Source organism: Anolis carolinensis, chromosome 3 (genome assembly GCF_035594765.1).
Source record: "Anolis carolinensis isolate JA03-04 chromosome 3, rAnoCar3.1.pri, whole genome shotgun sequence".
NCBI classification, from domain to species: domain Eukaryota; kingdom Metazoa; phylum Chordata; class Lepidosauria; order Squamata; family Dactyloidae; genus Anolis; species Anolis carolinensis.
Window position 1 is genome coordinate 64,294,989 of NC_085843.1, and position 13,671 is coordinate 64,308,659.

At 37.3% G+C, this 13,671-nt stretch overlaps 1 protein-coding gene and 1 long non-coding RNA gene across 14 annotated transcripts in view; one reads left to right on the forward strand and one right to left on the reverse strand.

Moving 5' to 3' along the window:
* LOC134297430 (uncharacterized) overlaps nucleotides 1–10,928 on the forward strand; it is a 65,268-nt gene extending 54,340 nt beyond the window's left edge. The window contains exon 2 of the long non-coding RNA XR_010004163.1: nucleotides 9,979–10,928. This is a non-coding gene — a long non-coding RNA (uncharacterized LOC134297430). The remainder of the gene's footprint in view (nucleotides 1–9,978) is intronic.
* Nucleotides 1–13,671, reverse strand: part of robo2 (roundabout guidance receptor 2) — a 1,412,536-nt gene that overhangs the window by 701,850 nt on the left and 697,015 nt on the right. The gene's annotated exons all lie outside the window — the stretch shown is intronic.

Sequence of the window (13,671 nt, forward strand, 5' to 3'; positions counted from 1 at the left end):
CTCACAGTTTTATGAGTTTGTTTATTCTCCGTCAAAATATCAAATCTTGTCTTCTTTGTATAGCTTGAAAAAAGACTCATTGTACATTACCACAACTTAGCTCAGTATCATTAGCCGCTGCTGGGACTATAGTTAGAGAAACACATGGTATGACAATGTTATATCACCTGTAAATTAATCTATATATTAAAAAGAGACAGACTAATTTGTTAAATTTTTATGGGCCACACGCATCAGCTGCCTGTTGTTATTTGGCTCTTTGTACCTTATCCCGCCCCTCCCACTGTTATAAAACTGTTCTAAACCATTGAGTGTATTGTTTATGATAGAGCTCTTCCCAAGACGCAGGGGAACTTTCTGTCAGCTCCGTCACCATTTGTCAGTTAAACATCAGAAACAGTCATAAAAAAGGGGGGGGGGGGGCTGACGGTCTGAGATCGTCTTCTAGACTCAGCAATTGAGATATTATATTCCAAAGGTACTAAAACATGTGGGATAAGAGCTGTTAGAATTGCCTGCATTGGATTGAATTTGTGATGTGGGCAAATGGGCAGCCTCCTAACCAGCAGTGAGTCCCCAGTACTATGCTATAATGCAGCTGCTCAATCATTTTTGGTAATAAAAAAAGAAAATTAAGAAATATTACTATTTTAGTAGATTGCTATTTTTCTTTGTTTTTTTTTTAACACAAATCTCAATATCACGAGAGCTTGATGCCTCATGATGTTGAAGTAAGCCCAATACTTTTTAAAGGGGACAGGGTGGAGAATCCACTCACTTATGGGATAATAATGAAAATGATTAGTAATTGAGAAATCAACAAATTCAGATGAAATGTGATAAGTAATGAATAACAGAACATAGGACTAAACACCACAATTACATGATGCTACCCCCCAAACATGGGATAAGGTCCTTTGAAATTATAGTCTTACAGAAAAATCATTCCAAAATTCACAAAAAAAGAGAACGTGAGACTTTTAAAAATGAGTGTAAAGGATTATCCTACATTGGGGCTTTAACATGGGCAGACCAATTCTTCTGGCATCAGCAGAATTCTGGGAAATGTAGTTTAGGACTTTTGAATACTTTGCTACAGAGGTCCTTGTCTTCCCAAACTACATTTCCCAGAATTCTGCTCATGCCAGAAGAACAAGGCTGCAGTTTGGGGTTGGATATAATTTCAGCAGAGGAAGTTTATAGACTGGATATGAACAGGCAGAAAGAAACAGAATTATCATAAAGTTATTATAAGTTCTATAAGTTTTAAGAAACACACAATACCAGAACAGAGCTCCAAAGAACACATCTTATCTCTCTCTTTTGTAAATGCTATGCCACACAGAGGAGATGCTGAAGGGAGTATATATAACACCAGCTTTTTCAAAAGCCACATGATTTGACTTTCCTCTTCTTATTGGCTGACAAGAAAAAAAAACAGCATGTAGCTGCCCTTGTCGAACAAATCAGCCCCTGCCCCCTCCAACCCCAGACAATTACTAAATTACGAAGTTCCACATATTTTGCACACCCATAGTAGAGCCAATATGCCATCTTCATAGTTTCTGCTAAACCTTTTGGCTTCTGCCAAGTTCTTTAGAGAGGTGAGTCTTTTTTTAAAAAAAAATCTAGAAATATTGTGTCAGGCAGTAGCTATGATTTCATAGAAATAGAGGTAATATCATCATTCCAAGGAAACACATGAAGCATAGAGGAAGCTAATTGGGATTCTGCCTATGCCAGGCATGTAATCCATACTTTCCATTGTATCTGTGTTTCATGAGTAAGAGAGCTAGCCACTTTGTTTACAGAATGTCATTTACTTTATCTTGACAAAAAGATTCTGTCAAAAAAACTTCAGACGTACTCTGATTTTTTATTTAAAAGTCTAATTTATAAGAACGAATCCATCTCTTTCTATTTCTAATTTTTCTCAGAAATGTATATGCCTGGAAATGTCATTAAGTTCCATTGAAAAGTAAACATGTTACCACTTCTTGTAGATCTCCCATAATATTCACTGAGAGACACAAAATATTAAATTCAGTGAGCTTTTTTTTTTTTAAGTAGAACAGAAATGTAATGCCTGCAAATTGTTATCAAGGTGGTCAAAGTTAAAGAAGAAAGCTATAACTCTTCTTCCTTCCCCGCCTCTATACTACTTAATTCAAACCACTGACTGAGTGGAAGCAATTAGACTTGAAATGAAACAGTGCCAGGACTTTCTATCAGATTACTTTCCTGTTTATGTTTAAGTTACTCAGAGGCGGTTTCAATGTACTCTTTAGACTCTCAGTATAGTCTCCTCTTCCCTCTTCTATGATGTAAAGAAAGTAACCCTAGTAGGCTGTGGTCTGTTTTTTCCATTTCAGCTAAGAATTCTTATAGCAATGGGGGGTGGGGTGAGGGGTGAGGGATGGGGTGGGGGAATTACCAATGAAGAAAAGCTTCAGTAAAAGATTTCATTTTCTTGAAGGGCCTGCTGTGTTCCTTGAACATTTGTTTTGACATTTCTAAAGCCTCTTCACATGCAGTTGAAATAGATTTTTAAATATATAGCTCAAAATATATAGTTTAATTAGCTAAACAGTTTGCTACATACTTCTGTAGTTGTTACATTCCTGCAAGTCATTTCTGACTTATGGTTCCCTAAGGTGAACCTGTCATGGAGTTTTCTTCAAAATATCTTTTCAGGGGGCTTTGTTTTTACTTTTGTCTAAGGCTGAGAGAATGTGGCTTGCCCAAGTTCACTCAGTAGGTTTTCATGGCTGGGCAGGGATTTGAAACCTTCTACACTGCCATATATTCCAGATTATCAAATCAAATAATCCAGATTATTTACTTTGAACTGGATTATATGAGTCTACACTGCCATATAAATCTGATTTTCTGAAGCTGATGCCCTTGTCATATTGATAACCAGCAAACCATGTCATAAGAAGATAAGGGTAAATCAGAGCTTTCCAAACATTTCATACGGGTGATATACTTTAAAGAAATGCATAATTTAGTGACATGTATTGTGGTGAATCTGGTGGTGTCTGGCGAGGGGAACCTATTGCCCCATATCCCACATCTCCCAGCTTCCCCTCTACCTCATCCCATGGGGAGCAGCGTTTACCGCCCAGCTTCCTATTAATTCCAATTGAACATGGGAAGTCTCCTGTGTTGCCGCCATGGCCACATATACCAGATCCTCTATAGTTTTGTGACAGAGCCCCGTTGGAAGTGGTTCTGTATCGTGGGATGGGAGCTGGCAGGCTCAGTCACAAAACTATACAGTATCTGGAATGTGTTGTTAAAAGTTACCCCATCTGATTTAATTTAACCTCTGGTTTACTAGCAAACCAGAGGTTAAAGTAAAGTAAATCAGAGATATGAACACATACACAAACTGTAATAATGAAATATTGGGGACACAACACATATCATTTGTAAGATAATAACATCAATTTCCAAGATTTTTGGAAGGGGATATTGCTTATTTCACATAAATTCAGAGGTTTCTTGTTACATTCATGTAACACACCTACATACTACAGCCGACACGTGAATGTGCCATGACACACCGTTTGGAAAGTTCTAGGCTAGAGCAATAGCAATTGCAGAAATGGATGTGAGCTAATTGGCCCTAACGAAGATGATATATTATGTGACTCAACATTTGTGGGATTTTTAAAGAAAGCCTCTAAACAATATGATTGTTCAGCAGACATTTTAGATTCCCTTCCCTTGCCAAAGTTCACACACCCTTCCACCACACAAACACACACAATGCTAACCACTATGGACAAGACTCAGCACTGAAATACATGGGTATGGAATGTGGAGAAGCATTTTTTATAATGAACTCTAGCTGTGCCCAGCCATGCGTTGCTGTGGCGTTGTCTGGTGGTGTTGGTGAGAACTTGTTGAGGTAGTGGTGGTATTGAATGTCTGTTGTATGGTTGTCTTTATGTTTAGTATGCATTTGGTTGTTTGTGTACTGTGAAAGTGGTGAGGGTAGAGGGCGTCTATGTCCCTGTGTAGTATTGTATAGTATTTATACGTTGTCCATGTGTTGTGAATGCTTGGATTGTGTCCTGCTGCATAGTAGAAAGGGTTGGGCTGGATGGCCCTTAGGGGTCTCTCCAAACTCTTGGATTCTATGCTTCTATCATCATCATCATCATCATCATCATCATCATCATCTTCATCATCATTATTATGTAGAGGCTGGATGGCCATCTGTCAGGTGTGCTTGGATTGTGTCCTCCTGCATGGTAGAAGGAAGTTGAGCTGGATGATCCATAGGGGTCACTCCAAACCTTAGAATTGTTTGTTGTTGTTGTTGTTGTTATTATTATTATTATTATTATTATTATTATTATTATTATTTTATTTCTTTATTTACAGCATTTATATTCCGCCCTTCTCACCCCAAAGGGGACTCAGGGCGGATCACATTACACATATAGGCAAACATTCAATGCCTTTTAACATAGAACAAAGACAAACAAACATAGGCTCCGAGCGGGGCTCGAACTCATGACCAGTCAGAGTGATTCATTGCAGTTAATTGCACTGGCTTGCTCTCCTGCCTGCGCCACAGCTCGGCGCAGTACTACTACTACTAGTAGTAGTACTACTACTAGTAGTAGTAGTATTGAGAGGCTGGGTGACCATCTGTTGGGAGTGCTTGGATTGTGTTCTGCATGGCAGAATTGGGTTGGACTGGATGGCCTTTAGGGGTGTCTCCTAACTGTCTGGTGCAATGATTCAATGTGTATTATTATTGTGCAGATATTGGATGCCCAGCTGTATAAAATGCACACTGAAGTGGATTATATGGTAGTGTGGAGTCAAGATAATCCATTGCAAAGCAGATAATATAAGATTATAAATGGGTTATATAGCTGTGTGGAAGGGCCTTGAGTCTACACTGCCATATAATCCAGTGCAAATTAGATAATCTGTGGAAGAGGCCTAAGTCTGCCTGTCCCCTAACTGAACCCTGGCTGTCTCTTGGCTGAGTTGGTTGCTAGGAGACCAAGTGGGCAGAGATTAGCCCTCTAAACTGGCAGCAATTGGATAAAAACAATTATTGCTCTCCCTCTAATTAGGACTTTATTTTTCTTTTCTTTTTGTTGTATCAACCTAGAGGCGTGGATGATGGGTTGTGTTGTCAAATTTTGAGGTTGGGGGGCCTGTAGTTTTGTTGTTTTGTGGGTTGCCGTGATGCCATCACTCATTTATATATATAGATTATGCTGTCTGGTCTCCAGTATTCTAGAGGTGGAACAGATGTGATATGTACCCTTCACTTCAGGCTCTAGACCAGGCATGGGCAAACTTTAGTTCTCCAGGTGTTTTGAACTTCAATTCCCACAATTCCTAATAGCCAGCAAACTAGCTGGGATTTCTTGGAGTTGAAGTCCAAGACATCTGGAGGGCCGAAGTTTGCCATGCCTGCTCATGGGGAAACCATGTGTCATGTGCCATTTCTTGCAGTACTCAACATGTCAAGCACCTTTCTGGCTATTTTGATGGGCCACTCAACTCACCCTGGTGCTGTTGCTGCTGATTATTATTGTTTACATTTTATTGAATTACAAGATATATTGCATAGGTGGCAAACAGGATGCTATTCATGTCCAAAAATTCTTCAAATTGAATAGATGATGCTGACAGAAAGAAATGGGCTGAGAACTTGGGTCCTTTATTGCTTGACTTTAAATTTGACCTCAGACTAATTCCTTGAAATCAGCTTCCTCACACAGCCACTTCTATTGACTAACATTTCATGCTTATAAATGCCTTTCCCTTATCACAAACGGACTGTAATGGCTTATCTGATTCTATAAACTAAGCAGAACAGAACACATTTCAAAAAGGCCAAATTCTCTAAGGAAGAACGATTCCATGCTAGACAATTTTAAACAAAATGTTTTGAAACAACTTGGTGAATAGTGGGGATGATTTGCTGTTGGAACAAGTTATTTTCATCTACAAGTGCCTGGTGTGATTTGATTTCTTTTACAAGTGCTCAATGCATTTTGCAGAAAAATAGCGCTCTTAGTCCATAGTGGCAAAACAAAAACAAAACAAATAGAGAATCTGAGAGTACTTTAGCACTATAACCCTATAAATTATATTCTGTCATGACTTATTTTCTGTGACAGTCCAGAAGATGGGAGGCATGTATCCTGAGATTAAGAAATGGAAAAGGTCAAAACAATCCTTTAGACAAGTTTTTTTTCTCAGACTTCCTTTGTTTTTAATAGTCTAAAATGTATGAAAATGCTCCTTTGTACATACACAGAAAAACATGCCTGTTGTAAAAAATAAAATTAAAATAAAGGTGAGCCCTGTCAGTATATACTATTTTTAAATAACCCTGGTTGCCACAACGATTAGCCAGATATCTAAGAAAAGCCCACAAACAAAACATAAAAAATTCTCCCATTGTATATTAGCCGAGTACCTACATTGAGGAAACACTCATGCAGCTATGCCTTGGTGTTCTATGACATTTCCCCCCTAAATTGTGTCAATACACAATATTTAACCATGCAATCAATGTGCCATACCAATTTTTTAAAAAATGCGTACCTAGGAAAAGAATTTTACTCGGCTAATGTGGACAAAAAGAGAGGGCTGGTGTTCCATATTGACCATAAGATTAAAGTAGAAGAGACTTTTAAAGACAAAGAAGGTAGGTTAATATCGGTCAGAATAGAATTAGGTCTGGATAAAATCCTCATGTGTAACATCTATGCCCCAAATGGCCCCAAAGCAAAATTTATCAAATTACTGAGGGAAAATATAAACCAAACAGAATTTGATCATGTAATAATTTTCGGTGATTTTAACGGAATATTGGATAATAATTTAGACAAAACTAAAAAATCTAAAAGAAATAAGATAACAAGTGCCCTACTAAAAAAACTTATCTCTAAAAGTGGAATACGACATGTTAGACATCTGGAGGGAGAAGAATCCAAATATAAAAGATTTCACATACTTCTCATCCAGACATCAGTCATGGTTGAGAATCGACATGATCTGGACTTCCAAATCAATTTCGACTATGATAAATAAAATTCAAATACTGTCTAGAGAAGATTCAGACCATTGTCTGTTAATTATGGAAATTAACAAAAAAGATAAACCCAAGAGATGGAGGTTAAATGAGAACCTGTTAAAACAAGAAAAGGACATAGAATTGCTAAAAGCTATGACAACAGAATATTTCCAAACACACAATACCCGAGATATAAAACCACAAATAATATGGGATGCCTATAAGGCTGTGGCCAGAGGCAGCTTGATTCAATTAAGTAGGAGAAAAGTCAAACAGAAGAACTTAGAATTGAATAAACTTCAAGGAGACATAGAAACAAAAGAACAGGAGTTGAAAGCTAACCCAACAAATCATAAAATAAAAAGAAATTTAGAAATATTACAGAAACAGAAAAAGAGCTGGGAATTAGAAAAAGTGGCAAAACAAATTAAATGGGCAAAACAAAGTACCTTCGAAAACGCCAATAAACCGGACAAATGGCTCGCAAGAATAATTAGAAGGAAAATCCAAAGCCAACAAATAACAAAAATTAAGACAGAGAATAGAATAGTCACAACGGATAAAGACATAAAAGAAGAATTTAAAAAATACTATGAGACACTCTATACAAAAGACCCAATAGATTTAGAAAAGATAGCAGAATACTTAGGAAAACAGAAGCTTGACAAGATTAGTGACGACCAGAGACAAAAATTAAATGAAGAGATAACTGAAGAGGAAATACTAAGAGTAATTAAAAACTTAGTTAGTAACAAGTCTCCCGGTCCAGATGGATTCACAGGAGGATTTTATAAAATAGTCCAAAAAGAGGTTATTTACTTCCTGAAATTAATAATGAACCAGGACCTCCATTATAAAACTATCCCCGATTCTTGGAAAGAGGTGTTGATAATAATGATTTATAAAGAAGATTTCGACCCCACAGATGTTTGGAATTATAGGCCCATTTCACTTCTTAACACTGATTACAAAATTTTTACTAAAATACTGGCAAATAGAGTCAAGGAATTTCTAACTGATTGGGTAGGGGAAGAACAAATGGGCTTCTTGCCGAACCGCCAAATTAGAAATAATATTAGAATGATTATAAATACTATCAAGTATTAGGAACAAAACCCCCCAAAAGAACTAGGTCTTCTTTCGCTAGATGCAGAGAAGGCCTTCGACAATCTAAATTGGAACTTCTTTAAATTATTATTCCAAGAATAATACAATTCCAAAATGGAATTAACAGTATTCATGAACATCAATGGGCAAAAATTCAGATTAATGGTCAGGAAATGAACAAATTTAAATTCTACAAGGGAACCAGACAGGGCTGCCCCCTATCACCCTTAATATTTATTTTCGCTCTGGAAATATTATTAAGAGCGATCAGAAGAGATGAAAAACTACAAGGAATCAGATTAGACAAAAAAGATTTTAAATTTCAAGCCTTTTCAGATGATGTTATCTGTATTATAGAAAATCCTAAACAAAATATCCAAATGTGGCTTAATAAAATTGAAGAATTTGGAAAATGGGCTGGCTTCAAAATAAATAAAAAGAAAATGATGTTAATGACAAAGAATATGACAATACAGAACCAAAAGGACTTGAATTTACTCTCCGGTCTGGCTATACATACAAAAATAAAATATTTGGGGGGGGGGGTATGAATCTCATCCAAAAACAACCAGCTTCTCAATCTGAACTACCAAGCAAAATGGAACGCAATAAAAAAAGATTTGGAGAAATGGAAGAATTTAAATTTGGCATTAATGGGAAGAATTGCCGCTATCAAAATGAATATCCTCCCTAAATTACTCTATTTATTCCAAAATATTCCAATTATTAGAAATGTAAAGTTATTTAAAGATTGGCAAAAAGACATAACGAAATTCATATGGAAAAAAAAAAAAAAAAAAAACGAGAATTAAATATTCTACAATGATCACCCCAAAAACTAAAGGGGGATTTGGTTTACCGAACCTGAAGTTATACCATGAAGCCAATGCATTACTTTGGATTAAAGATTGGATAAAACTAGACAAAATTAAAATCTTAACCTTAGAAGGCCACAACCTGAGAAGAGGCTGGCATGGGTACCTATGGTACTGTAAAACAAAAATTGAAAAAAAAATTGGAAACCATTTCATCAGATCCACCCTGTTAAAAATCTGGGAGAATTATAGAAGATATTTTCACACAAAACCTCCGCTATGGTTATCACTGTTGGAAGCTAACCATAGAAAGTTGTTGGGTTGGACGAAATGGCCTACCTATAAAGAAATATTAGATATAACAACTAGAAAACACGAAACACCCCAATTAAAAACCATAGAGGATCTCCAGGAATCCAACAAAAATGTCTCGTGGTATCAGTATATCCAAATCAAAGAGGCTTATAAAAAAGACAAATTAGAAGGATTTGATCTAGAACTAGGTTTCTGGGACAAACTCCTCCAAATAGATAAGAAAAATATATCTATATTATATAATAAATTATTAACATGGGAAATAGAAACTGAAGAAATTAACAACTCAATGATTAAATGGACCAAAAATATAGGTAGACCGATCCAGCTTTATGAATGGGAACAAATATGGATGAAGAAAATCAAATATACCTACGCCATGGTTTTATAGGAGAATTGGCTAAAGGTGGTACTTGACCCCTATAAAATTGGGATTGATGTATAAGTATGCAAACAATAAATGCTGGAGGTGTAAGGAACAGACAGGTTCATACTTCCACATGTGGTGAAGCTGTAAGAAAACAGGGAAATATTGGAAAATGATACTGGAGAAATGCAACAAAATCTTTAAAATTAATTTTGAGTTGAAACCAGAGCTTCTCCTGCTAGGGCTATATGATCCCAACCATAAAATTGATATGAACACTGACAAACTTTTCACTTTTTTTATTACGGCAGCAAGAATGGTGCTAGCAAGATTATGGAAAGCTGAGAACATACCCACGAAAAAACTCTGGATTGACAAAATCATAGAAATAAAGGAAATGGACAAATTAACTTTTTTCATTAAGAGAACCAACGGTAGAGCAATGAAGGAAACAGACTGGACTATGCTTGAGGACTATTTAAAGAAAAATCATAAATGTTGAAATGATAAGAAGATTACAAATAAAAAGAAGACTGAAATGGAAGTCACCCCCCTTGACATCCCTCCCTTCCTTTCCTATCTGCCTCCCCCTCCATCCCCCCCACCCCACTCTCCCCCCATGTCATTCCCCCAAATACTATGGTGGAGGAAGACTGGGATACCTCACACGATCACTCCACACCCCAACAAACCACCTCCCTTCCCCCTCCCTTTGTATCTTCCCTTGACCCTGTAATGAAGTATGAATTTTTGGTTTACAGATGTTATGTTTAATTGTGTGTTTGTGTTTTAAAAGGGAAAGTATTACAGTTATTGCATCTCAGCACTCAGAAGCTGGTTGCCATGGAGAAGTAGGTGGAGCCAACTGCCGTTTTGTTGAAGAAATGCAGAGTTTAAAAAAGGGATTCAGTTTGTGCTCTGATGAGGCACAGGGAAGATTGATCCTAGGTTGAGGGGATCAGGGAGACTCAATTGTTCATTTTTGAGTCGGTTTAAAATAAATTTGGTGACTTATTTATTATGTAGTCTGTGTCCTGGTAAGGAACAGAGAATCTGTGATCGTATATCACAGGGTGACTGCGGTTTAAAAGTAGCAGAGAAAGAAGTTCTAACTACTTTAAGTAAAAGAAATGACACTTTAGGGAGTTTGACTCACCTCATTCTAGTATTGTAACTGTTAATAAAAGTGCCTCTAAGTGAAAAACAATATTGTAACCACTAAGCTCTGTGCCTGAATAAACTTGTTATTGTTCCTCCAACATCTAAGCCTTTGTCGCATATATTATAAACCAAGTTGCGTTACCATCTAAAATGAATAAGAAGAAGAATGGAAATTTTTAAAAAAGGTCTCCTCTCTGAGTCTTTGGTGGTTGCATCTTACAATTTGGTGGCAGCGGTGGGATAAAAAGATTCCCCCTGCCTGAAAGAACCTTAGTTGTTCTTAGTCCCTTACAAATTGGTGGCAGTTGTTATAAATTCTTTACAAATTGGTGGCAGTCTTTATAAACATCTTTACAGACCCCCATTGTCAATTTTTTATGTGTTCGAAACTGTCAATAAAAACAATTTACAAAAAAACCCCATGCAATCAATGCACAGTGTGATATAATATGCAATGCTTGTGCAATGATGTACAAATTGCATCATATTTGAAATTTCACTTTTGTATACAGTTTTAACCAAAAATGTCTACCTCCAAAAATGTCCATTTATATATGTATAAGTAACAAACTGGCTGCCAAGTTGATAAATCGCTATGTGTGGCACATGCACACTTATATATATGTCCGTATCAATTTTGGTGCTATGCAATATGTTTTTACTTGCCATTTCTGTTGTTGAATGAATAGTTGAACTGACAGCCTATGTCAATCCTCTCAAGCATATCATTTCATAGGGAGCTAAATAAAGTCCAGGGTACCTGCTCTGAACACTACTACATAGTACCATAAAACATCCTCTGATAAAGCAGAGAGTGAGTGTTGGACTAGCAGTTTGGGACACTAAGGCTTGCTCAATCCTGGGTGATCTTGGGCAAATCACAGTCTCTCAACCTTATGAATCTTGCCAAGGACACCCTGATTATGGTTTGCCTTAGGGTTGCCATAAATTGGCAAAAGAGTGAATATAGGGCTGTGCATGGCTATTTTAGATTTCTGCTAATGGATGAAATAATGTTAAAATGCATTCAGAAATCACCTGAGATATTTACCAAAACATAAAGTAACCTATGGTATCTGGATTCAGCTTGAATTACTAAGTTGTAGACTGAGAAGACAGTCACAAGAGACATTTTCAAATGCCAACCGGTAGTGTTAAAACATCAAAATTTATCCAGCTATTGAATAGAAACGTAGTTGCAGGATAGTTGTAGTTATTAGGCTAGAGCAAATTTTTCGTTATTTCGTTAAATTCATTAAAAATTCGTTTCGTAAGCAATTTTGAATTAATATTGAACCATCTGCTCACTGCCCTTACAAATATTACGAATTTGAATAATAAAAGTACCTTTTTTCGTTTGTTTTTGATGTCTTCGGATGAAGCTGTAGCCCCTCTGAGAGGAGAAGCCATGTTGGCATGCCTCTCAGTCAATCAGAGCGGAAGAGGGAGGGAGGGAGAGGCATGGACATCGATCTGCTAGCATTTTTAAAAAAAATGTTGCTTCGAAAATCCCCAAAATCAGTGGATGGGTCAAACATTATGAAACTTGATAGGCAAAGAGTACTTAATTTTTGCTTCCATTCTGGCAAATTTCATCATAATAGCTTTCATAATGCAGGAGAACGAAGCCTCTGAATATTGACCATTAATGAAGCAATTCGCCATAACGAGAGAAAAAACTCCATTTCCCAGAAGCCTTAGCAAGCCAATCAAAGTGGAAGGAAGAAGGACAGGGAGGCGTGGCTATCGATCTGCTAACATTTTAAAAAAATGTTGCTTCAGAAATCCCCAAAAATCAGTGGATGGTTCAAACATTATGAAACTTGATAGGCTAAGAGTACTTAATTTTTGCTTCCATTCTGACAAATTTCATCATAATAGCTTTCAAAATGCAGGAGAACGAAGCCTCTGAATATTGACCATTAATGAAGCAATTCGCCATAACGAGAGAAAAAACTCCATTTCCCAGAAGCCTTAGCAAGCCAATCAAAGTGGAAGGAAGAAGGACAGGGAGGCGTGGCTATCGATGTGCTAACATTTTAAAAAAATGTTGCTTCAGAAATCCCCAAAAATCAGTGGATGGGTCAAACATTATGAAACTAGATAGGCTAAGAGTACTTAATTTTTGCTTCCATTCTGGCGAATTTCATCATAATAGCTTTCAAAATGCAGGAGAAGGAAGCCTCTGAATATTGACCATTTATAAAAGCATTGGGCTGAAGCCAACGTTTCTCCAATAGTACTATGCCCACTTGCAAACTACAATTCCCAGGTGTTCCAGGCCCTCTCTCCTCTTAACATTCCCCACCCCCTTTTGTCCTCACTTAGAATCATAGCGTCATTGAACAGTAGAGTTGGAAGAGACCTCGTGGGCCATCCAGCCCAACCCCTTCTGCCAGGCAGGAAGACACCATCCAATCCCTCCCAACAGATGGCCATCCAGCCTCTGCTTAAAAGCCTCCAAAGAAGAAACCTCCACCACAGCCCGGGGAGAGAGTTCCACAGCTGAACAGCTCACAGTGAGGAAGTTCTTCCTAATGTTCAGGTGAAATCTCCTTTCCTGTAGTTTAAAGCCATTGTTCAGTGTCCTAGTCTGCAGGGCAGCAGAAAACAAGCTTGCTCCCTCCTCTCTATGACTTCCCCTCACATATTATACATCATGTCTCCTCTCAGCCTTCTTTTCTGCAGGCTAAACATGCCCAGTTCTTCAAGCCACTCCTTATAGGGCTTGTTCTCCAGACCCTAGATCATTTTAGTTGCCCTCCTCTGACCATCTTGACCAAACTTTCATACAGTATGTGAATTCTTGGAAGGTATGAGAAGTTTAGAGAGAAGGAGGGAGG